The following is a 22,313-nucleotide window of genomic DNA, read 5'->3' on the forward strand; positions in this document are numbered from 1 at the left end:
GTAAAGAAAGCAGATATTTGACTGAAAGCAGACCTCAAAGATGCACTAAACATTTCTGATCAGTGCCCAGAAATACGACTGATGATGATAAGGGAATCCTGCCTTTGAACTCATTGTTCCTATTGGATTTGTTTTTAACTGAGTTCAGAGAGCTGAGTTGTAAATAGTTTTTAGAAAGGAAGCAGTAGTGTGTAGAAAATATCAGTGTTTGTGCAGTTCCAGTTGGGAGCAGAGGGCAATACTGACATTGTTTTTCTACTTCTCTCTCATTATAGTGTCAAGTATGGTGATTTCTAACGTATTTTTGTTTCTTTGGAGTAGGAAGACAAGAATATCTACACCTCAGTTATCCTTACACACTAGTGTCCTACAGGTTCACTCTCCATGATTTCTACAGTTCTGGCAAATCTAACCATGGGTTTTCAATGTGAGTTTCCTAGGAATACTGAATGAGCATGAATAAAAATGGCATAAAATGGAAAGTGTTCTGGTACAGTATCAGCCTCAAGATAAAAGGAATTTCCTTTGAACATGGAAATATTTTGGGAATGCCTGAGGGATTTTCCATTACCCTTACAGCTCTTCATCTGTAATCTTTGCCTCGTTGCTTCCCACTGTAGTCCAATTTGAAAGACTTATAAGGTCATAGCAGTAGACGAGAGATACAAGGAAAGATGTCATATTAAATCAGTGCATTTCTTATACATACCTACACAACGAGTTTAGGTTAGGAGAAGAAAAAGAACAAACATATACTTTTAAACAGAGCAATACAGTGTACTTTATCAGCCAAGTTTACTGCACGGAGCATGTATTTTCTACTTATTATAAAAAATCTTCCAGACGGATCTTATCTCTTTTTTAGGTTTTGGTACAATAAGTGTATTATATAGCAAACTGTACCTGAAACATTATTTGCAATAATCATGTTTGATTAGAGAGTGCACTTGTGCTTACTTTACACAGGAGTTGGCCACGTTCTGAGAAGTTAAGAGTCATACCAGTTTTCACTAAGCCTTGGGAGCAGATGTTGTATTGATCAGACTTCGAGGACACACATCACTGTAGCATTCAAGTCACCTTAGGCAGCATATTTCAGAGCTATGCATAAGGAATATTGATTTTTGGCCACCTATTTCTAAACGCAGCAAATGCAACATCTGCATCTTTCTTCTCCCTGAATTTGCACCTGGTGTTTTAATTCTTTCTGTTCAGAATGGCTGTGAAATGCTGTCTTGTGTCATTCCTTCTACACTTTTCTAATATCTAATCTCTCTGAAGTCAACACCAGCTGTCTTCATGTGGACAAGGCCAAACCTTGATGATATAGATTAAGATCAAGGTGAAGGAGAGAGGTAACAAGCAACTTCTGCTTCTTAGTTTCACACTGAATGTCTCTTTCCATTGGTATGTTTTATATTAAAATGCTTTATCCAGGTAAAAATTCTTTGAAAGAAGACCTGCAAATAGAAAATATAGGCCAGCAAACTTCTGTACATCACTCTTTACCCCTACCAGCTCATTCTCAACTGATATCCAGACTAAGAATTGGGGCATTATTATAGGAACAGAGAACATGATGAAACATAATAATGGTCTTGTGAGAAGAGACACATCTCACATCCCAACCACTTAGATCCCAAGGTAGAAGGAAAGAGTTAAGCTGTTACTGATACTCTTGTGGCTTTAACCACCAGTATTCAAGAAGGCCAGTCTGAACATTTGTTTTTTCACACATTTTTGCAAGTACAGCTAGCAAGTGTAAACCTTGTTCACAGCTGGGTATAGCACACCACGATCCAGTTCTCTGAGCAACATAGGTGTTGCCCCGTCTTAATAAGTAGACATAGTTCCAAAGAGTAGGCCTAGTTCACTCCTCAGAGATATATGCAGCATATTTAATCTTACATCTCAAATTTTAATCCAGTGTTTAGACAAATTGTTCTCGTAACTTATACTGATAGATACAGGAGTCTCATCTAAAAGTGTTGATTTCATGGACAAATGCAGGCTATTAAAAATGTCTGGCTTTAGTAGCGCTGTAGTTAGATGATGTATGATCAAGCCAGGTGGTTATGGAGAGACAGTCCTTATACTAATTGATTGGTTGTGTTCTCTATTAATGTAGAGAGCTCATCCACTATGTTTCAGCTAGACATATGGAAAGTTTTCAAAGTGCCTTTGGTATTAGGAGCTAATATGAAATATACTTCAACATAAAATTTCTTCAGAAGATATATCCCTGTTTACCATACTGAGGTTAGGAAATCAGTGGAGGTTATTTTAACTGAGTAAAAGTGCAGAAGTTGGCCCAACTTTTGATATACTGCCTGTATGGTTCTGTACAATTGCTTCTGCATTTGTTTTTATTCTTAACTAAAAGCAAGTTATTTTCTGTGGGAATTTGAAGTATGCTTTGTTTTCCATTTACATGTGCTGAAAGCAGCAATGATGTATATGATAGGAGCCAGTATGACACTGTAGCAGATGAAAGCTATTAAAACGTATACATGCTGAACTCATTAACTAAATTTATCTTGTATTATTTTTAGTAAAAGTCCAGATGATTGTATATCCCCATTACATCTCCCTGAGATTGTAAATGATCTATTTGTAAAAGAGAGAGAGAAGGAGAGAGGGGGTAGGCTTAATAGTAATCTATCAAATTACCTTTCTATCTATTCATCACAGAAGCTGCCCCTGTGGCTCAGGAATTGCAGCAATAGGCAGACCTACATTGCATCCCACCTTCCCAGCTGAATTAAGTGCCTTTAATGAAGGCACAGTTATTCTGTGTAAAAGGGAGCTTCTGCAGTAAAATAAGCTGAAACCTGGTGCCTTGCTTATCTCCAGCAGAGGAAGTGTGGAGCCAGGCATCCTCACGCCAGGGAAGACATTCACCATCTTAGAAATGTTTCACTCCAGGAGAAGAAAAGGCAGCAGAGGCAACTTAGCAAGCAACCCTGAGCAGAGATGCTTGCACCACAGAGTCCCTTAGGAGGACAGACTGCTCAGTCACACTGGTTTCTATCACTCTCTGGCTCTGTGCCTTATTCTCCTCTAGCCCTGTTCAATGCCATGCTTCTAAGAGGTGACAGATGATAGTTTGCAGGGCATTTCATCCTGATTTTTCTGTACTGCAGTGAAAGTCCACACTCAGTTGCAACAGAGAACACTGCTGCTTTCTACCCACACCTCCCACCTGAACAAAACCCTCTGCACCAGCATTTGCTCATCTTCTCCACCACTGGAGTGTGAAGCATCCTCAGGATGCCAGCAGGCCATCTTCTCACACCCTTTCCTCTGCACATAAGCTGTTTGCTATTCGTCATTCAAAACCACAAAAGCAGGGAGATCTCCCTGGCTAATTGCGCTCTGCCCCACTGGCTCTTGACATCTTTACTCTTGGCAAACAATGAGATGCTGACTGTGGTGGGGAGACTGGGCCCTGCTGTGGGAGTTATACAGCAATTATATCTATGTCAGAATAATTCAGGCACACTTCATTACTTCTGGTGCACCATCGATTTTACTGCAATTAAATCCTGAAGCTTTCAGACTTGGTTGAAATGTCAAATTTCAATTCAAAAAAGAAAAAAGAAAAAAGAACAACCCTCTCACAGTCACAAAATGAATAATTTCTAGAGATGTTTTAGCAACAGTTCACTCCTCCCTCCCATTTTGATCATCAGCCCCAATAAACTTCAAGTGTGAATCTTCATCTGATAGTGTTAAAATGTTGGCCAAAGTAGCTGGGAATCATGAAAGCTTCTACCTTACTAGCTCAATTCCCGCATATTAGTCAGGAGAAATAGGTACCCAGTTGCCACTGCAGGCCCAAGGATAACATGGAAATGAGAAAAACATTGCTGTCATATGGAAGCCAACACAAGGTAAAATTAAAATAAACAATGGCAGGCAAATTTTGACACTGGACAATATTGCACAGTGGAGTTGATGCGCTACTGTCCCTCCTAACCACGTGCAAGCTCTTCCCCTGGTGGCAGGACCAGCTGTGTTAGATGGAGTTGGTGACTCAATGCATAAAGCCATGTTGATTTGTGCCAATGCGAGGCTCTGGGACAGAGGTTCTTGAAGTCTTTCTTCCCTGTGCTAGGTGGCCATGTCTTCCAGGCCCCTCACTGTCAACAGATCATCTCATCTTGTTTATTTACCCAAGAAGAGCTGATTACACCAATACCCCTATCGTACTCAGGCAGGAGTATTCATGTTTGTTTTCAGTGCACACATACTATAAATCCCCATTGTACCTTACCCTTACCTAGGAACAGCCCCCTGTCTTCCTCTGCTGCTATAGTGAAAAGGGGGAGAGAGAAACTAGATTTTCATAAAGGAAGTGGTAAACTTATCACTTGTTACACTTCATAGATCTGGAGGATGAGCTTTTAAAGTATGATGCTCATTTTGCTAGACACAGTTCGAAAATATTCTAGATGGGGATTAATGAAAACCAATAGCTTGCTAGTTGTGTTTATTGTTTTCTCATTTAATTACTGACTTAGCTCCGTGTTCCAGTGTCAACAGAGCTGGCAAATATTTAGATGAGGTTGGGATACTCATTCCTTCATTGCAGTGCTTCAGAGGAGGGGGTCACTTTGTTCTCCAGTATTTTATTGTGAAGAAACAAAGCTTTTTCCATCATACACATTGTATGTTGAAGATAGAGGTGAAGAACACAAGATGCCACTGCTTCGAGGACCAAAACACATTATACAGGAATGCAGCTGGGTTATGGCAAATTGCTGCCCTAAGCAAAACGCAGCGTGGACTTCCTGGTACTTCCTCCACACTCCCAAGGACACACAGTGTTTCCCCAACAGAGGACTTTGCTTCCCTGGCAGGCAGAGGCCAGCACTTCCCTTCCAGCCACTCCTGACAGAAGCCAGGGGACATCTGGTAGCATTTCCTTGAGCTTGTGGCTGGGTATGTCACACTTCTCCTATAGCACCTCCCAGCTGGGATGTGGTCTCTCCTAGCTTGCAGGGTTTGATCTTATGCTTCAGGCCAGTCTTCTCCGGGTGCTAGCAGGTTCAGGCATCACCGCACCATCAAACGCTCCCTGAATAGTTTTCCCCCTGACTATGGGATCTATAAACATGTATAACCTTATGTTCAGATGCAGTCATGCAAATCCTGGGCAGCGGCGCTGCTGCAAAGCTGAGATTTCTTCACTCACACCAGCGTTCCCCTGGCACACTGAAAGACTGGGAATGGAAGATGGCTTCAACTGAGAAAGCAGCATCCATTTGTATTTAATAGCCAGCATTGATTTCCAATTTCATATTTGCTGAACAGTAGCCACCGGCCACATTAAAATTCATCATCGTCTTCACTGCAGCCTCCAGTTCAGGCTCTACTATCACTTTTAATGAATCAGTCCATGTCCACGTACCATGTTTGTGTTTTTGAACAGTTCTTCATGGCATTACACAATGAATTCAACTGAGCAACCTGGTTTCAGTCCTCAGGGCTACAAGAACGGTTTAGATATAAAACACTCAAGCAGTTAGAGATGCATGGCCAGTCTTTATTGAAGAACTAGGCATCATATTACTCTCTGTCCTTAACACACATTTAATACACAATAACAGCGCTTATCCATCACTGTGAATCTTTACTGCTCTTTAAAGAAGCCAGAAAACACCAGATCAGCTGTGTTATCCTCTGCCAGCACTGAAACACAGCTCTCTTCATGACTTACCCCATGTGCACACCAGTGAAACCATTCTGGGGTTGAGTATTTTTCAGTGCAGGCTGCTTCTCTTTGTTGCACATGACCCAGAGCCACCCCAGTTTTTCACCTTATTACAGAGCAGCAACGAAGCACGTGTCAGTGCTTGGCTTCCTCAAAGGCCTGTGCAGCCTTCTGTAAGGAAAAGGCCCATATATTTAGTGTAAAGGCCTGTAAAATGCTCTGACAGCTGACAGCATCAAGCTCATGTCATTGCTCAGTGCCACATACAAGTGGGGCTTTTGTTTGGGGAAGGGCAGCTCTGCTTGTATCGCATTCTCCTTCAAGAGATTAGCTCTCTCTAGACCTAATGTTAGCACAGTGAGTCCACACATATTACTCATCAATTAAAAATTCAATAAAGATAAGCTGTCGTTAGCATAATCCTTCTTACTTGGAGATGTGGAGGCGAGAGCTTTACCATCATGGCCTGTGACAAAAGCCCCAAAGACGGCCAGCTGTGGTGTTAATTGATTGGTGTCATTTATAACTAATCTAACAGCGCTGAATAATTTATTTGGGTGTGACATGTGATGAAAATATACAGCTTCACGGACATGTGTGCAGCTTCGGAAGACGTGGTGCTAAGCAGGGCGTAAGGCAGAGATTAAGATGCAGTGATCTCCTTGGGAACACTTCCACATGTGCTCTGCTCACCGGTGCTTTTATTATGGCAGAGGTGTATAGATCTGCCAACAGGAGGGTATAGATTGGGTGGCCAAGATACACAGCCTCAATATTCTCCTTTACGGCAGATTACCTGAAATGAATTTTAAAAGCACGCAACGTGGATGCCTACCAGGAAACATGCAGTGCTGAGTACAGCCCTGCTGAATGGTCATAAAAATTGACCACAGTGTTTCCACACTGAAGATGCTGCTGATGGGAAAAAAAAAAGTCCAGTGATTTAATCGCTGTCTGACCAAAACTGATTAAAAAATCTTGCCTTCCAGTGTCTGCGGAGCAGGCTTTCTAGGGGTCACCTGGTAGGGAGTGACTCTCATTAATCTGCGTTGTTTTTACGGCTGCATGAATAGTCTCAGTTCATATGCTTTGAGATCAAGAGAAATCACCCCAGAGAGCAAGCAACATAGGAGAGGTCAGCAGTTGGAGCAAAAGCTCTGCTCTTGCAGATGTATGAGTGGAAAGTTTGTGTTCACCCCACATTCTGTGAGGCAAATCTCCCTCTGAAGCCAATGGCTGAACAGCAGGACCCGTAACCAGCCCAGGTCACAGAGGCAGATTGGGTGAGTCTCACACGAGGCATCCACCCCCACAGGCCAAACCATGCAGTTTTGGTTCTCTGGGATGCAAGATGACTTTCTGTAAGTTCCAATTCACTGGAAAAATTAACTGCATTTCTGGGAGTTGTGTTAAAAAATGTTCCAACACGTAGTAACTGCAAATCTTGTCCCACTTGGGTTTGTAAAAGAACATGGGGGTCAGCTCCAAAGGGAAGGATGGTCCTCTTGCTGCATAATTTCTACGCTGTTGAGTCAAATGTAAAAAAAAAAGAGATAATGATATTCATTGTGCCTTATTCGTGTTGCTAGCTTAAAATTGCATGTTTACAAAATATTGGTATTTTAACAAGGGTTGCAGGGTGGGGTATTTCTTTCTGAGCGTCAGTTTTTGAAGTCAGATGATTATGTGGAAATCCTTACTTTCATTTCACAAAGTTTTTAGCTCTTCTATCTGCTCCTGGAAGCGAGCCTAAGAATATAACCAAATATAGCCAAATGCCTCAGAAATGAGAATGTTAGTAAAAAGCATGCAAACCTCTATTTTAAAGCTCTTTTTCTTTTGTTTCTTTTCTGTTTTTGTTCTCCCCACCCCTTGCCCCCTCTCCAGTTTGATGTTGCTTTGAGGCCCTTTTAAACACAAGCTTGACAATCACTGCATTCTCCATGGGATGATTTTTCAGCCTTCCCAAAGCTGTGCTTGTCAGAGGGGAATGCTGTCTGTGGACAGCAGACCCAGCCTTGTTCTGAAGGAGTCCTCAGCAGAGCTCTCACTGACTTCAGTCAATGCTGGATGCTGTCCAAAGAGAGCAAGGGCAGGAGGGAATATACTTGTTTTCATTACTCATGTTGGTTGTGTAAACAGCACTCACTCCTCACTGAGAAATATGTGACTTTATTTCCATCATTTTTAGAAAAAGCCTTTGCTAAGAAAATAATCATTACTGCACACTGATTGCTCTCTTTTTTTCCATTGCTGAGCATGTCAGAGCATGTATTGGCACAAATACAACCGATCCGGTTAAGTGTTTTAATACACAGGCTAGTAAATTGTTTGGGATGAAAGAAATTCATTATCCACAGTTTGTAGGGCTGAAAGTCTGGCTGTTCTAATGTTACTGCAGAGCAAAAAATGTGAAAGTGCATGCTGTGACAAGATGAAGGCATCTTTAGACTCCGTTATATTAGAGTAATCATATTAATTACATTATTGTTTGTTCTTTCAGTAAAGCTGAACCCCAACACAGCCGGTGGGAATACGAAAGGTAATCAGTAAAAGAATAGCCAGTTTCCCTAGATTCCTTCCTCATTAATTTCATTCACAATGGGAAAACTCTTGGTTCCCTCCCGAGATAGGGTCAGGGAAAGCCTAAGTGGTAAAGACAGAACATCCTGGAAGACCACGTATGAACACAAGGATGATGCAGGGCAGGAACGTGTGCTGGGCTGCAGAGCACAGCAAGGTGTGTGCTCTTGCTCCTATAGCTCTGATCAGAGCCTTGCTGCCCTGCAAACAGAGGTCTCCACACACAGCAAACATGCCTGGGCCTTACATAGAGCTCTACTGTTTGGAGAAGAGAATGTACAATAAAATTAAACACTAAAGGGCTTCCTCAGCCAGGCTTTTAATCAGCTTTTTCCTGCAGGACCATTGCTTTTATCCCTACTACCTGCATGATAAAGGAGGGAGTAGACATTTATTCCCTCATTTGTTTATATTTCACCCCTGCTCTGGCAGAGTTCTGTGGTCCATAAAACTCACCTTATGCTCCCTGAAGCAATTTTTCTTTGTGTACACCATAGCAGCAAAATGTTTCCCATTCAGGCTCTGCAATGGGGCTGCTGCCGGATTTCCCTGAGCCCTGAGGTTAAGACATTAAAGCAATTTCCAACTCATTACTGAGGGCAGGATGGACCAAGGTTCTGCACAGAGCGCTTTTGGTAGGGCTGGGTTTGCAAGTGCTAGACCAACTGGCTTCAAAAAAAATTACCTAGGATCATTTAAATATATATATATATTAAATGTAGCTAGAATATAAAGATACAGCATTGCTGTGCACAGTATGTACTTATAAATTTATGTATTTGCTGGGAGAGTAACACTGAAAGCTGCAGGCAATCCAGGAGGCTCCTGGAAGGTATCAAGGATAACTTCCTGAGTCAGGTATTAGACAACCCCACTAGGGGGAATACAATGCTGGACCTGTTGCACACCAACACAAGTGAACAGATTGGTGACACTGGGATTGGAAGCTGTCTGGGCTGTAGTGACCAGCCTTGAGTGGATAGTTCAGAAGATGTGAAACTGGGGATTGACGCCTCTCCTGTATAAGCAAAGATCAGGTTTGTGACTGCCTGAGGAACTTGATCATCCATAAGCCCATTGGTCCCAATGAGGTGCATCCCAGAGTCCTGAGAGAATTGGCTGATGTGGTCACCAAGCCATTCTCAATAATATTTGAAAAATATGATGGAAAAAAGGCAACATAGCACCCATTTTGAAGACAGATAGAAAGGATGGCCCAGGGAACTACTGATCTATCATCCTCACCTTAGTCCTGGGGAAAATCATGGAGCAGATCCCCCTGGAAGCTATGCTAAGGCAGGTGGAAAAGAGGAAGGTGATATGGATTAGTCAACATGGCTTCACCAAGGGCAGATCCAGCCTAACCAACCTTGTTGCTTTTTATGATGGCATAACTACATCACTGGACAAGGCAAGGCACCGATGTCATCTATCTGGGCTTCAGTAAGGCTTTTGACCTTCCAATTCAAAAGATTCTGTGATTCTCTGATTCCATGAAACTGTATGAGATCCATTTTTGGATTGCATTAGCAGAAACACACCCTCCGTCAGAGAATTCCCAGCCATAAGCACCCCTCTCTCTCCTCACCTTGCCTCCTGCCAAAATCTGCCACTTCTCTGCAGCAGAGGCAGCCAGGAGCAGGTCACAGCTGCAGGCTAGTGTGTGGCATACATAGCTGATGAAGATAAATTAGCTGCAGGGTGTCCACAGAAGCTCCCACTGCACCAGCACGCTCCGCTGCCTTGCTCGTTGCTGCCCAAGCCAGCTCCTCTGGCAGGATTTGCTCCTTTATGAAGAAGGTAAGGCTGATGTGGCTGCTCACAGAGCGCAGATTTCACCCCAAAGCTGCTCTGCACCTCAGAGCCCTTGTCAGCCAGGAGCACAGCAGTGCCCTTATCAGGAACCAACTATTGAGGGGAGGGGACAAAAGCGCAAGGAATTTCATTTGCTCAAGTAATGACAGACCTTATTATAGAGCAACCGTACCATGCCACACGTGTTTAATAATTAAGTGATGAGATATGACAAGTGGCAAACTCCAGCACAATTTTTACGTGCCTCAGATTGTGGTATAATGCCAAAAGGCCAAGGAATTTCTATCAGAGGATCAAACTATTTTGCATTTGAATCCTCTATTTTGTCTAATTTCTCTGCACTCTGTAGCACAACTGTGTTATTGTGTCATAAATATTGTAAGCACAGAATTTCTCATGGCCTGAGACCTTGGAATCTGCCCTCCCCAGTAGCGCCTGCGTACCGCCAGCATGCAGGACGCTGTGGTACGCCCCTCTGTCCCTGATTAAGTCTGGAATTGATTTTCAGACCTCAGCTAACAGGTCTGAAAAACAGGTTTGCTGATGGAATTGCTGACACATTAACTGCATCGATGCAAGGGCCATCACCTCAGTGCTGCGGTTGCTAACACTGAAGCATTTCTCCTTATTCCATGAAAAAAAAAAATGAGAGAAAAACTTGAGATTTCAAGACAATACTCGCTCTCATCCACCAGAAGTTTAATCTGAGTTCTGTTTGCTGCATATTTGTCTCTTTCTTGTGGAACTTGAGCGCATTATTAAGAAATGTGGTATTTTCCACAGAAATTTCACAGTAATGTGGCATCAGCCCTGAGGCTTTAGTCCTGAAAGAAAATGAGTAAAGCCAGAATGAAGAACCTCATACTACGTTTTTTTAGCGAGCTCTTTGTTGTATACTTTGCAAGGACTTTTCTTACTCAGAGAACGCCAATACCCAGCAATGTGCCGAGCTGTACAGCAAATATTTATTTTTGAGATAAGCACGGAGGTTTGGAAGGCCTAATGAGCTAATTGAAATAAATAAGTCTTTGCTGGAATTCAGGGCTGAATGCTTGTGGCTGTGATGGGGAACATGCCCAGCTGCTCTGCCACTCCCCTCAAGGCTTGTCATGCGAGTGCCCAACTGCTGATAGGCACAACTCTATGGCTTCAGGCTGCTCATCCCTTCCCCCCCCCTAGTTCATACCTGCAGGACTAGAGCCACAGCACCTAGACCAGCAGTGGCCATGTGGGAGGGAGGTGGAGACAGACAGGACCAGCAGGGAAATGCAGCGTAGGAGTAGGGAGTCTGATTACAGAATAGAGAGGCAAGGGTGAGGAAAAGAAGCACCAACTGAGATGTGATCATCTGGCTGCATGGTGAGGCATTTGCACATCTTCCGGCGTGCTCAGCCAGCTGTGTGTACAACATCTGGAATTAGGAGGGGGAGCACAGCTGGGACCCAGACCTTTCCTGATCCCTGCAGATAGTCAGCTTGAGCCCTGAGGCACTACACTCTGCTAACTATATTCCTCAAATCCAATTTTAAATGGACTGTGAGATCATATTGCAATGTTGGCTGACCAGTACAGCCTATAAATGCATAAACTGAAGGTATGCACTTCACTTTACAATGCACTTCAGGAACTGAGAAAGCACAGAAGGAAATCTCTCATATTAAAAAAGACAGCACCATTCTTCCTATGTGACCACTCTTTTTATTAGATTAGATATCTAGATTTCGAACACTTTTCATGAAGAAGTAAAGGCTGTTCAGCAGAAGCTTCAGGGAAATGGCTGCATTTTAATACAGACTAATTGACTTTTATGGTTATCTCTGAGGAGTCGCGGTCATAAAAGCTAATTAAATTATACTGATCTACATATTCAAGAACCATTCTGTCTCTCACCCTTGGAAATAAAGAAGGAAAGTTAAAAAAACAAGAAAGAAAGAAAGAAAAAGCTGGAGGATCCACCTCATGATTAGGATACGTTACAATCTCTTGACATCCCTCATTGTGCAGTTCAGTTTGCTCAGCATTGCAGCATATATTTAACCTTCCTGAACAAGTGACTGTCCTTACCAGTTTTAAGAGCATTGGTGATGTGATTTCAGATCTCTCTTTCTGCAAGCGTGTAGAAAGATCTATGTGCTCAATTTACAACTCTACAAAGCAAAAGCAAAAGTAAATCATCTAAATTTGCATGACGAGGGGCTTATAAAGTAGACATTCTGCATTTCATTTTCTTTCTTTCTTTAGATGGCCATTATTCATTTCTGCGCTTCAGTTCCATGAACCGTGTGAGAGATTGTGACTGTGCTGTGATAACAGTTTAATGGTGTGCCAATCCTGACGTGGTGGAAAACAGCCTCATTATTTATTTTTTTATTCTGACCTCCTATTATTTTCACATCTTCATTACACGCACAATGCCAGATTATCAAGATATTTTAGAGCCAAACAATATGCCAGTGTGCCAAGAAGGATTTTATAAAGCAGGCAATGTTTCTGAAAACGTTGGTAGCAGTCTATCTCTATCTTTCTGCACCTCATACCTTTGCAAATCTAGGCTAAGGATGTAAAAACCATTCCCACTTAGAGTTATGGCCATTTACCCTGAGCAAAAATTGCAGAAATCAGTTCCTCCAGAGTTAATATCAATGTAATCTGGCCATTTTTTAAAGCCTTCTGACACAACGTACCATACAAATCTCTGTCCAAACGCCTTAATCCAGCTAATACATTGCACACTAAATAATTACTAAGACTTGCTCAGCAGCAGCTCAGAGTCCAGCAGGCTCCTTTATACATGCAGCCACCACATCAGGAGCAATGAAATGCTCTAGGCAACAGCAAAGTGGTATCATCCTCCTTTTGCTCCTGTATTACTGACTCACTGAGCAGCTCTGCCCTAGTCTCTCACCCTCTACCTGCCTATCTCTCCTCTCAGCTTCTTTGGCTCCATGTATGTTGGGGACAGTTGTCAATGGAGAACCTACTGCTTCTGGTTTGCACCTTGGAATCACCTGACAAGCACTGTCATCTCCACTGCTTCTCCTTCCTGCTGACTCACTCTTTTCCCCAGATCCAAAGAGTTTTTGTAACATCCGTACTGTGATTTGAAAGAAGTTCATTCACTAAACACAAAGTGATGGACAAAATTATCAAGGACCTAACATAATTGCACCTATAATTCAATGCACCAGCAAATCCCTCTGAGAAGACTCTAGGTATTGTGGAAGTTTGTAAGAAACATGAAAATCCAACTGGAAAAACAAAAAATGGGAGATGATTTATCAAAAATAACCTTTTTTTTTTTCCCTACAGTTCAGAACCTATAATTACCAGATTTGGGCAAAATATCATGAACCTCCATAGCAAAACACGCAATGAAAAGATGGACTTCTTGCTAATTAAACCAAACTGTGGAAGGAGGAGGGGGGGAGGGGGGAAGGGGTGTGAGTGACCAACCTCAAGACTGGCCCTTGTCTGTGTTTTATACTTTGCAAGGCCATCCTGAGCCACAGGATCCACCTCGCTATGTCAGGAGCTGTTAATCAGTTGTTAGCCTTGTCAGGCAGAGGGCTGGGGGTCTCTGTTTCTTTGATGAAGGCAGACTAGCAACAAAGCTCCATTGTTCTGGTGCCTAGTCCTCCTGTGCTATGTGATGGGGAGATCTGATGCCAAGCTACCAGCTAAGGATCAGATTGCAAAAGAGAAAATCCCTATGGTGAGGGAGCCTGTACAAAACAAGGGCTTTGTGACGCACAGAATAAGGGCTCCCATCGAAACAGGCACCTCTTGCATTCTTATTGACACAAACATTCTGCACCTCAGCATTATCAGTCACGTGCTCTGCATAACTTTCTCAAGCCTGGACTGGACAAAATTCAGGGTCTTGTGCATTGTCTTTAGGAGGAGAAATTCCAGACAAAACCAGACATCTATAGATGCAAGAGCTCTCTGTTTCCAAGACCCTACACAGCTTTGCTTTCTTGAGCATACAACGGCATACCAATGGAGGAGTCATGATCCCATGCTTCTGGCCAGATCCAAGGTCCAGGAAGTCAAGCCAAGGGCAGGACCGAGGGGCTCCATGGCCAGGCACAGCTATGGAAGCTGGTTGCATTTCTGTATTTATCCTGACTGGAAAGCAGCTGATATTCTTACAGAGTTTAACATAATCCAGGGAAAAAATACAAAAGCAAACCAACAACAAATAGCAAGAACGAGGCATTCTTAGGTACTGCCTTATTTCTATTTGCTTTATACCAAGCCCTTTTCATACTAAGAAGCAGCAATATTTCAAGGGCCAAGTTTCAGTGAAGAACTTACACACATGAAAAGAAAGGTTATTATCATTTTACAAGTGCTCAAGTAATCTGGAACCTGGGAAACCTGAGCCCCTGTTTCATGATAGGCAGGGCTCGGATGCAGGTGATGCTGACAACCTAAAGCAATGTGTGCAGTGCCTCTATGGCAGCTCTCAGTGACCTGATCAGGCAGGTTGATAAATACGGCTGGTGTATTTTAATTTAGTAGTTTCACGGATCAGTTACGCCCTTGTTTGTAGATGAATTGCTGGGGTAGAGATTCACAAGATGTCTGAAGCTCTTCCCAACCACGGCCATAATTCAAAAAGAATCTGCTCCACCTAGGCCTTCCTTTTAGCAGAGCCCCTCAACTGTGTGTGTTTGATTGAAGGATGGTTGTATTGTTTTAACATGCAATAACTGATAAGCAGGTTGGACACTAACATTAGAGCTGGTAGTGTTGACAGAAACACTGTCCATCCACCAAACTCTGCTCTGCTTACACAGCGCTTAGTGGGGACTTGGAGTCTCCTTTCCCAAGTGATATATCATGCTTCTATCTCCTACCTGCCCTCACCCACTTTAGTTTTGCTGTCATCTTCTTCCCACAGAGCACAACAATTTCTGTAGCTGTTTACTTCCTTGACTCAAATTCTCTTCTGAGTCCAAACCTGATGGGAGGAGGACTGATGAAGCAACCACCATTGATGGTTTGGCTTCTTCTAGAGGCATCTTCTCATGGTGTCTTCTGAAGTTAGTAAGAAATTATCTACAAGTTGATAGAAAATTCTTACTTCTTCAATTTTGCTTCGGTTTGTTTGTACTTATATTTATGGATCTTCCTTAACACACTGTTTGTATTTGCCAACACCCACTTCTTGCTTCTGCTGCACTTTTTTGTATCAGCTTAACCACTTTTCTCATGGTGTTTCAGTGCTTGTTTAGATTAAAAAGAAGGACTAGCACTTGAAATCCCACCAATTGCTACTTGAATATTTCTCAGTACCTACTTGTGAATTCCTGGAAGTTTTAGTGAGTTTTGCATAATTGTTCTGATGATTATCTCTATTGTCCTTTATAAAATGAAACTTGTGCCAGAGTCAGCACTGTTCTGCATTCTTCCAGCTCCAGAATCAACCCTGAAGTCAGATGTAGCAGATACCAGGATGTGACTCTGCTATGCTGGCTATCAGGTTAAAGTATGGCCTAGACCATTAGATGTGCAGCTAGGAGGGAGCTAGAGCTACAAAGAAACGACAATATTAGATTTTTTTTAACAGGACACCAAATTCAGGGAGTGCTTCCACCCCTTCCTCAGAAATAAAAGAAGCTTTATACCTGACATCAGCAAGGACTGATGCTCTGAGCTGGTCCTCTGAATGACGAAGGTGTGATGCAGGCAGGATCCTATCCTGAAAGGAGTTGTGTTGAAGTTGAGGCACAAACAGATCTAAATTCTGACCACTCTGCTGACTGCAGTCTTGCCGCCTTACATATACAGACTCTTTTCAAATCTTTTCTCTTTTCATTCTTCTGAATATTGTTTTCACCTACTAAAGGTTATAAAAGTGCAATTCAAATTTCCCCCATTTTCATTAAACCTTGATCCTTTGTGACCCTTTTGGATTAAATGATACTTTCCATCTATGCAGTGTGTGGATGTTTTTAACTATTCTAAACTACAGCAGTGGCTTAGAAACCTACCATTTACTATATTTAATCCAAAACTTGAAATTGTGCCATTTGGGTCATTCACTCGCAATATGAATATTCATGATAAGTCACCTACATCAATAGTGCATTTATCCTCTAGTAAAAAAAATCATATTATGTAGATTAAAGTGCCATGGTTCCCTTTTTAAATTCTGTGTTCTGCAACGATGGTGACATGACCATCAGAAATGGAAGGTCAGTACATGCAGTGTGGTAGGTCAGCAGGGATAAAGGTTGGCAGCTGCAGCCTCTTTCCCATTAGTTCAGTGCACAGTGAGTTTTATGAACTGCCTGGAAAGTGTATATCCAGTAGCTCATAAGGAAGTCCACTTCCACAGCTTTGCATCTTGATGCTCATTAACTGCCGTTGCTTTAATTACAGGATAGAGAACATTTCAAAGAGTAACATTTTAAAATGGTTTAGTCAGTTCATGTTTATTTGATTACTGATTATGTTTTATGTACAACCTACAAATATCTGGAGAGAGAATATTCAAGCTTCAATAGTAGGTAGCATCAAGATCCTTCACTGTATTTCAGGCTCTTTATGATGAATACAATACTGACAGCACAGCAAAGGAGGTGTACAAAACTGACAGTAGCAAATTTTCCTTTGAGTCAAGTGCTGCAGAAGACAGTAGAAAAACATGGGCATCTATGCCAGTATCTGCCAATGGGAAATGCTAGGAAGGGGACTGATAAGGAGATGAAAAGCACCAGGAACAAGAATGGCCTGGGTTATATTATGGTCTGTAAAGGAACTGGGTTTAAGCTGCAATACTTTTCAAAAGTCCTATGTGCTATCCACTGGAAAACACTGCTATAAGATTGACAACCAGCTGAGATACTCATTATGAAGGATGAAATCAACAATGCTCCAGATTATATTAACATGAGACTGGGAGTCAGGACAGCTGTTTAAGAGGTTGTACAGTTCATTTAACACGCATGCACATTGCCATGTCCATCTTTTAAACTGTAATGCTCGTCTGCTGAGAGGTTTATATACAGTTTCTAAGAAAGTCTTTGAAGCTACTTGGATGACAGGAGCTATGAGTATGCATTGCATTAATACATTCCCATGTGGTCTGAAGCTATCTTCACTGAAATGTTAAGCAACGGTCTGATTGATTAATCTCATGACTTTTTGAGTAGATCCATTACATGGCATTAGGTAACTTCTTTGCTGATTTGACAAGAAGCCTCATGTAAGGCCCCAGGTTTCTCTTGACTTCCAAACACCTTAAAAAGACATGGTTTCATGCCTAGAGGTTTACCAACCAACTAGCAACCATTTTGCTGCCCATGGGTCAAAGAACAGACCTCTGCGCTAGGCTTTTCTCAGGGCTTGTTCAAACGGTGCCCTTACTTCTTTTTCTCCAAACTTTGTACCTTTGTTGTGTTGGTTCTTGTTGGTTACTAGGAGAGGGTTATTGTTACTTCTCTTCCAAAAACATGATCCAGTAGGTCCTACATGGGCTATTCTTGTAGGTGCTGACCTGCTGACATTTTTATTTGTATAAATTACTATTCTCCATCTTCTCAGCTATGCCCTCCTCCTTTCCCAAGGTGCAGCCTTGCACACAACATTTGTTTAATAGAGTGAAAGGCCCATTTTTTTTTCTCCCTGCAGGGTTCCCACTGAATTTAGCAATAATCTCTCTGCAAACTGAGACTAAAATCTGTCCTGCGTTTGGTAGTACTTTGACTCAGCTGCCAGGAGCTGTTTTTTAACTAAATATTTATGTTTGTGTTTTATTTGTAGTTGATAGTACGGGAAACAATTAAACGCGTTCCTTTCCCAACTAAATCTGAATGATTCGTATTTGGGGCTAAAGAACTTACTATGTAATTTTTACTTGCTTTGCTGTATTTTTATTGCTGAATTTGTTATGTTGAATAATCACGCATATTAGAAGCAGTCAGCAGGCAATTTAATTAGACATGAGCACACGTTTCTGAATATTATACAAACTGTTCAGAAGAAAGTGCAAACAGGCCAGCAACATCAGAAAATGTTTCTCTGAACAACCTGGAACTTTAGGGACAAAAAAAGGTTTTTCAAACTTAAAAATAACCTAGATAATCATTCCGCCCATATGTTCAAGGGCTCTTGCACTGTCATTTCCTTTGGCTTGTTTAGTTTATATGTTTGTATACACTGTTTGTAGATGGATTGTGGGCTGTTTCCTGACTTCACAACACTGAAGTTTCAGCTAGAATTGAAAATACATTTTAAAGATTCTTTAAATTGGAAAAAGATTCTGCTGATATCGAGCCAGCACTGGGTTTCACGCTTCTGACTCCGAGCAAATACAAAAATCATTAGACAAGCCGCTCTTAATATGTTGGGTTTCCTGACACACACAGCGATCACAGGAAAGCATAAAAGTAAACGGCAGAATCCATTTGTGCAGTTCTATACAGTTACCAAGAAAGGAGAGCTCAGGGAACTCACGCACAATCTAAACACCTCACCCACATTCCTCATGCTGGAAACCTGCTGAGACAGTGGAAAACGTGCAGAAAAATCTAGTGGAGCTGCTCTTATCTTTGCACCTTCAGCTTGTGAATTCTGCTTTCCCAGGTGGAGATGCTTTCATCTCTCCAAATTTCATTGATTGATTAATATTTGTTGAAGCATAGTCTATCTGAAAGCGTAACATTTTGATCTTACATTTGTTCTCTAGGATTCTTTATTCTCAGTACAAGAAACAGAGTTCTAAATGGATATACCATTAATGCAATGCAGTTTTCCAAATTGGTACTGTGGCTTCTTCCCCCCTGATCTGCTGAAATAGGATTTCAGAAATGCAGAGCACATCACAGGGCTGGGAGGGAAGACACAGAGCGCTCAGCATTTCCTCATTGTCTGAGAAACTAAAATCTAAAGAGATGGACCTGAAAGAAGAAAAAGGCAAGGAGAATTGAGAGAGCTGAGCTGTTTTATGTAGTGAAGGACGTCAGCTTAAGCCTCTGTTTTGCCTGTGATGGTTCCCCACAGGAGGAAGGTATTATCAGTCTCCTCCTTGCTTCCTCATTACTTATTTTTGGCTACAGTCGGGTAGCCATCATTCCCCTTTACCACGAATGCTAGACTTCCGTCACTGTCAGAAGAGCAGCAGCAGCAAAACAACGTGCCTGTCTGTGTGTGCTCAGAGGAATGAGGATCAACTGTAAAAACTGTTGTGACATTTTAGCAGAAAGAATATATATGTGTGTGTGTGTGTGTGTGTGTGTGTTTCTAATTTAGCAACAGCATTTATGTCATAAAATGCTATACTGGCAAAGATGTAATCTATTTTGTAAATACATTTTCCAGGCCTTCCCAAAGTCAGCTCACGCTACACACAATTTGTTTTATTACTAGGGTATCTTGCAAAGTTCAAGAAGTAATGTGAGCGTTTCCAAAACAGCGAGGCCTGAAATTGCAAAGAACAGAACCTTAGAGAAACCAGCAAGGGCTTGTATTCCATCAGAGGACCAGGTGTCTAGCTGAAATGTGAATGTTTGAATTGTCAGTGACTCAGGCGAGGTGAGATGAGTCCTGCCCCACATGTCTTCATTTTACAGGCTCTCTTGGAAGCAGAGTCTAGAGTAGGCAGTGAAAACACTGAGACATTTTTGTTCTGTAAACCAGAAAATTTGGTGTTTCCCAGGGCAGGTCTACTCACCATATGTCTTTACATTTGTTCTGTATCACAAAATTGACTTCTTGTTGCCTGGTTATATACAACATTTTTAAGAAGCTAACATATGGTGGTATCATGCCACTTTTCAGAACCGAGATACTATGGAGAGAAATGGAGAATTCTGTTTAAAAATTCATCTTAAGATCTATCCTCAAACAATATGTGCTAAATGGGGACAGGGATACATGTTTTTTATACAAGAAGTCCCTCTTCTTAAGTTATTGATAAATTACTTAACACAGTATGAGTGAGCTGTATCCACAGATGTTTGTGGCAGTTGCTGAAGTGTTGTATGGAGAATTCAACTCTGTGCAAGTGTGCGTGCAAATTCTTCACGCACAGACAGATTTTTAAGATACAAATCCATTAGAGCTGAACCTGTCATTCTAAAAAAAAAAAAAACAACAGCCTTTGTTTGCAGTTTTCTTCATCTCTCAAATAACATTCATTTCATTATTATTTTTATGTTTCAGGATAAGGAGTAAATAATGTAATGGTAACCAGCTGTCTCCCTGGCACCAGCCTCCTGCCCTCTGAGGCCTCAGTCCTGTCAGAAGATGTCCCATGCTGGGAGAGACAGCAAAAAGGGAGGAGGAAGAACTGGCAGGAAAAATGTCTCTGGTTCAGATTCAGCACATTCTGGGCCAAATTCTTGCCCTCAGAAGTAGAGATCTGCAGAACTGTTGTGATACCCAAGGGCAATCCTTGGATATCCCTGGAGGGTGATGGCAATGATGATAACACAGTTATTTTACAGAATCTTTACGAGTGTTGCCATTTCTCTCTGGACCAGATCTCACATGTTGCGCAGAACATCATCTAGTGGTAATACCGCGTGAAATAAAGACAAAGCTGTCTGCTCCCATAGAATACTATTCCCTACATCCGAACATTTCAGATGACGAGTGTGATCCTCAGAGTCATCCACCCACGGCCATAATCTCCCTGTATCTGAGCGGAGGAAGTCGCAGCAGCAGGGTTCTCTCTCTGTACCGCTCACGCCAGACCTTGGGTTCAGAGTAACCCAGCTAGTTTCACACGAGCTCCCGAAGCTCTGCTGGCATGCCAGAACTGCCGCTGAATCACTGAAGTGTCTTAGTCAGCCAGCCTAAAATGGCACAGCTCTGCATTTGCTGGTTGCTTCCTCCAAATTGTGTCTGACCTTCTGCCAGTCCCTCTCACTTGTTTCTACCTGCAGGCCTCTTGTCTGAAGGTGCACCCCCACGCTCCTTGAGTCATCTCTGCTCCAAAGGCCTTGCTGTTGCCTAAATCTCTTTCCTCTGAAGAGGTGCTGAGGCTTTCCTCCATTTGCACTATCAGACCATAATCCCTTCAGGATAAGGGCTCATTATGTGTGAGGCACTGACCTCTTCCTGTACCACATCATGCACGTTTACAGCACTATCAATTATTTAAAGTAGCTCTGCCTTCAGTTCAGCCCCATGCTGAGTTAAGCTCTGTAGCCTTTGGGTAGTTTGCGGCAATTTTGTTTTTCTTCTTCAGTGTTTCACAAATTGCTCCCTGCTTTGTAGCACTTGTTACTATTTGCTAGTGGAGATGATACGCTGGATTATCACTCAAGAGAAGTGTTTGGGTGGAAACAGTCTCAGCTGTCTTCCCAAAAAATCAGATATGCCTGTATAGGAATGTGAGCCCAGATCCAACCCCCAGAGGGACCTTGACTTCATTAGCACCTTCATTTAGCTCAGACAAGTAATTATTAATACCAACATCTAATTCTAGAAATCTAGCTGGATGTGTCACAAAGTGACAAAACACGATAAACATAAAACCATACAGATTTTGAAGAAGAAAAAATACATTTCCTTCAGTTAGCAAAGGACAGACTAGATAGCAGTGGCAACAGACAAGGACGCACATAAATAGATTCACATTTTTTAACTTAATCTTGTACACTTAGGTAATTGTTTAATGCATTTTCCTTTGAAGCACTGGAGACAATTTTAATTATTTACTCAGGTTAATGAAGTCATTAAGCTCTGCCTCCCACAGTACAGATCCCAGGATGTTAGCTCAGGAATAGCTGCAGACAAACGTGCAGGACACAGGTCAGTGCTCTGGCAGGCTGCTGCAGACATCTCCTGCTGCACATCCACTCGGTAGGCCCTGCACCCCCACACAGACTGTCAGTGTATGGAGCAGCCCCAGCTCTCCCAGCAGCCCTTCAACTCAATGACAGAAGCCTGGAGGTGCTGCACAGCAGCATCCCTCTTGCTCTCCCACTCCCTCCTGCACAGGGCTGTCCACGTACCTGGAGAGTGATGCTGCTCCTCCCTAAGTCCTGTGGCAAGATGGCATGGCTTGTGGGCTCCCTTCCCATTCTCCCACCTCATGTGTACTCAGGGCCAAAGCAGGAATTACAAGGTCAGAACACCTAAGGGCATGGCAAAAACCAGACATGTTGGGACACCCATCCTGTACTTGCTTGTGTGTAGATGTGATAATGAACAGGAAGAGGAATATGAGAGCCAGTCTCTT

Source organism: Coturnix japonica, chromosome 1 (assembly GCF_054131305.1).
Source record: "Coturnix japonica strain WE chromosome 1, WE-NBRP24, whole genome shotgun sequence".
NCBI classification, from domain to species: domain Eukaryota; kingdom Metazoa; phylum Chordata; class Aves; order Galliformes; family Phasianidae; genus Coturnix; species Coturnix japonica.